Genomic DNA, 4702 nt, shown 5'->3' with positions numbered 1-4702 from the left:
TAGAGAAAATCGCCTCAGTGACCAAAAAAAAGTTATAATATACGATTTTAACCAACTTTTTTTGGATTTGCCAAAATGACCAACAAAATCGCAACGCGAAATAAAAATCGCAACGCGATCCCCAGAATCGCAAATCAGTTTCCAGAATCGCAAATCAGTTTCCAAAATCGCAACGCGATTCTTGAAAATCGCGATGCGATAGTACAAATTCGCATTGCGATTTTCCAAAATCGCAACGCGAATATGAAAATCGCAACGCGAACACATAAATCGCAACGCGTATCCGTAAATCGCAACGTGTATCCGTAAATCGCAACGCGTATGGGTAAATCGCAATGCGTATCCGTATATCGCAACGCGTATCCGTAAATCGCAACGATAATACATAAAATCGCAACGCGTATCCGTAAATCGCAACGCGATATTTAAAGCGCCATTATAATCGCTACGCGTATTTTATTTTCAAATTACAAAAAGAATATTAAGACAAAATCCCGTAATCGCAACTCATAACCTAAAACCTAAAATCACAACTCAGTCCCATCTCCATCTCTCACTCTCTACGGCGAAGAAATCCGTCCCCATCTCCGAAGATTTCCGTCCCCATCTCCGGCGAAATCCCTCACAACCATTCACGGTCAGAAATCCCTCACAATATTCAGAAATGGAAAATCAACCTCCGAGGGTTAGTTTTTTTAATTATTTTTATTTTGAAATGTTTGCATTATTGTAGGTTTTTCATATTGAAACTGATGATAAGTTTACTGGTCATTTCAATAATAGATTAACCATTTCACTTAGATTTCATTTCGCGTTACGATTCTGTCGTTGCGATTTTCATTTCGCGTTGCTATTCTCTCGTTGCGATTTTCAAGTTAGTATTTGTCTTTGTCTTTGTTCTGTCTTTTGGTTGAAGTAATGCAATCCATTCAAGTTTCAATTTGCAGAAGAGTCGCAACGAGATAAATGAAAATCGCAACGAGAGAATGACTGTCGCAACGAGAGAATCGCAACGCGAAATGGAAATCGCAACGAGAGAATCGCAACGCGAAACCAAAATCGCATTGCGATTTTCATTTCGCGTTGCGATTCTCTCGTTGCGATTTTCATTTCGCGTTGCGATTCTCTCGTTGCGATTGTCATCTCGCGTTGCGATTCTCTCGTTGCGATTTTCATTTCAACCAAAAGACAAAACAGTGTTGCAAATTTTAGTTTAAAGAATAAACTACTACTTTTTATGTTTATTGTTTTTGGTATATCTTCACAGTGTAGTTTTTGGTATATCTAACTTGGTATGTTTATTGTTTTTGTAGAAATTTTTTTCGGCTCAATTGACCTTGAGAAATAAAGTCAGCCTGGCCACTACAATTGCAAAGAAGCTTTCACCTGCTCAAAGACAATTGTTTGAGGAAACCTGCTTCGGGCCATGGCTGAGAGTACAGCATCCGGGTGGAGATGCTAATTTGACCCATTTGTGGCTTCAGACCATGACATCAAATCTACCCGACAGTATACAACGTGGTGAGGAAGAGATATGGTTTCATTTTCCACCAGCGTATACTTGCTTTGGGCGGAAGGAGTTCTGCTTAATCACTGGTCTACGATTCGGACACGATGATGTAGGCCGGTACACTCGTCATATCGCCCGCCCATCATGGTTATCCCGGGTTTTTCCGGATGAGTCAATGGAGAAGCCGAACCTACATGTCGACGACCTGAAGAAATTATTTAATAAGAAAGCTGGTTTCACTCGGATGGAAGACGTCGATGTTGTCCGAGTATGCCTTCTACTACTTGTGTATGCCGGCTTTTTAGGCAGAGAGGCCAGACAACCTATTCATCGGGAGCTAATAATATTGGTAGAGGACCTGAATGCATGGAATCTGTTTCCGTGGGGTTCGTATATATGGAAAGCTACCTGGACTAAGTTGTCGTCTGCCTTTGATGACCGCAAAAGTTTGCGGGGCGATGGGTCCAAATACACTTTGTCAGGCTTTGTTTGGGCCTTTAAGGTAAGAATTTCTATATAATGTTTCTAAAATTATAATTAATTATTTAACAATTACTAATTTTGTTATTATATTGTTTGTAGATTTGGATATTCGAGGCTTTCCCCAGCATGCGTACATATGCAATAAAAACGTCAAATGATATTCCCAGGGCTATTTCCTGGAAGAGGAAAACTCTGTTGGATTGGGAAGACTTAATACCATATGCCACAATAAATAATGTAAGTTAACACAAATACTTTCATATAATATATAAACAAGTTATTAATAGTAGACGTTTAACTTTGTTTGAGTTTTTATATTTTAGGAGGCCAACATTCCATTACAAAGACTGTCACCCACGGAGGAAGAGCTTGCCACTGATTGGTGGCAAGCTAGTCAGAGTTTTTTTGATGGCACGGATGATGAGCAGCATCCACTTCCTCCAATTCGAGAGCCATCACCTCACCTAGAGCCATCACCCGATCGTGACGACTATACACCTCTAGAACGAGAGCCATCACCTATCCCGTCACATCATCGAGCCTCTTCTCCACCATCACCTCATGATAGGCGACCGGCAAAGATGCCACGACTCCTATCTCCCTGTTCTCCACCTCCACCTCAACGGGATGAGTCAAGGGAGTTACGTGATGAGGTCAATGCCTTGCGTGAGGAGATCGGTACTCTACGCGATAACGATGGTGCATGGCGTGTGGAGGTGTCAACTTTACGTGGTGAGGTTGCCGCTCTACGTGAGATGATAGTATCGTTGCAGAATGAGGTTCATACTCTACGCAACGAGGTAAGTTTAAGATTTTCCATATTTAACTTAATGATAAATTTACTCGTAATTTCACTTAGATTAGCCATTTCACTTAGATTGCTTAGTAAATTTATTCGGTTGCTGCCAATTCTGCTAAACTGTGTATTCTTTAACACTGTGAAATAGTATTTGTCTTTGTTTTGTCTTTTGGTTGAAAGTAAATTTGTTCGGTTGCTGCCAATTCTGCTAAACTGTGTATTCTTTAACACTGTGAAATATATTTGTCTTTGTTTTGTCTTTTGGTTGAAAGTAAATTTGTTCGGTTGCTGCCAATTCTGCTAAACTGTGTATTCTTTAACACTGTGAAATAGTATTTGTCTTTGTTTTGTCTTTTGGTTGAAAGTAAATTTGTTCGGTTGCTGCCAATTCTGCTAAACTGTGTATTCTTTAACACTGTGAAATAGTATTTGTCTTTGTTTTGTCTTTTGGTTGAAAGTAAATTTATCCATTCAAGTTTCAATTTGCAGAAGAATTTATAGTTTACTTTCGCAACACGAAACTTAAAATCGCAACGCGAAACCAAAATCGCAACGCGAAATGAAAATCGCAACGACAGAATCGCAACGCGAAACCAAAATCGCAACGACAAGATCGCAACGCGAAACCAAAATCGCATTGCGATTTTCATTTCGCGTTGCGATTCTTTCGTTGCGATTTTCATTTCGCGTTGCGATTCTGTCGTTGCGATTTTCATTTCGCGTTGCGATTTTGGTTTCGCGTTGCGATTTTAAGTTTCGTGTTGCGAAAGTAAACTATTTCTTCTTCTGCAAATTGAAACTTGAATGGATTGCATTACTTCAACCAATAGACAAATCAAAGACAAATACTAACTTCAGGGTATTAGTTTGAAACATATTTTTCTTTGTTATCTGATGCATTTTGTGAACTATGATAGAATAATGACTTGGGTGAATACAATGCAAGTTTGAAACATATTTGTCTTTGTTTTCACTGTTTAAATATCATGTCTGTTTATTTACTGATTTTTGTATTTAATTATTTAGCGACCCGATAGAGTGGATGCTTTACGTCGGGTTATGCTTGCACGACGGAGTTCACGCATCAGACAGCGTGCACGTGCTATTAAGTCTCCGTACACCCCAATAGTGCGAAGACACCGCAAGAAGAAGCCCGACTCGCCTGTCATCCCTCAAGAGTCCACTCCTATCGTTGAAGAGGCCCCCCATATCATTCCTCGAGAGTCCCCTCCCACCGTTCAAGAGGCAACTGTCATCGTTGAAGAGGTCCCTCCCACCATTCCAGAGCCCGATTCACATGGGGTAATATATCGAAGTATTGAGAAACCCCCACCGGTTCCGGACATGATGGATGAGAGTTGGCTCTCGTATGAGTTACCGGCCAGTACCATACCGGTATCTGAAGAGGAGAGGGAACAACTACCGGACACAATTTTGGATAACACCCTTTGGGCTAAGACCGCAGTTGATTTTTATCTACATGAGCGGAGCAAGGGGTGTTTCACTGACATATGCAAGCTCACCGATGATATCTTTTTGTTGCTTGAACGGCCTTGGTGGGGCGTATTATTAGGGGTCGAAGACAATGGCTATTTCGATGGGGGGGTAAGTCTTATATTTTTCTTATATTTCAATTTGATTAATTTTTTTTTAAATTTATGTAAGTCACTAATATATGTCTTTTTTTGTAAAACAGCATATCGATGCGTGGGTGACACGTCTTCTAATAATAAGAAAACTTAAGAAAAAAAAAATATACGATATACAATAATGCCGACGTCTTTTCACGCCGTTCACTTGAAGAATGCACGAGATGAATCATTTGATTTGGGCAATGGACAAGCTAAACTTTATCCTGCATGGTGGAAGGTCGATAAGGTTAGTATTTATTTTAGATTGAGTTTAAAGGT

This window comes from Hibiscus syriacus, unplaced genomic scaffold (assembly GCF_006381635.1).
Source record: "Hibiscus syriacus cultivar Baekdansim isolate YM2019G1 unplaced genomic scaffold, ASM638163v2 tig00113722_pilon, whole genome shotgun sequence".
Lineage (NCBI taxonomy): Eukaryota > Viridiplantae > Streptophyta > Magnoliopsida > Malvales > Malvaceae > Hibiscus > Hibiscus syriacus.
Note: the sequence above shows the minus strand (reverse complement) of the source record.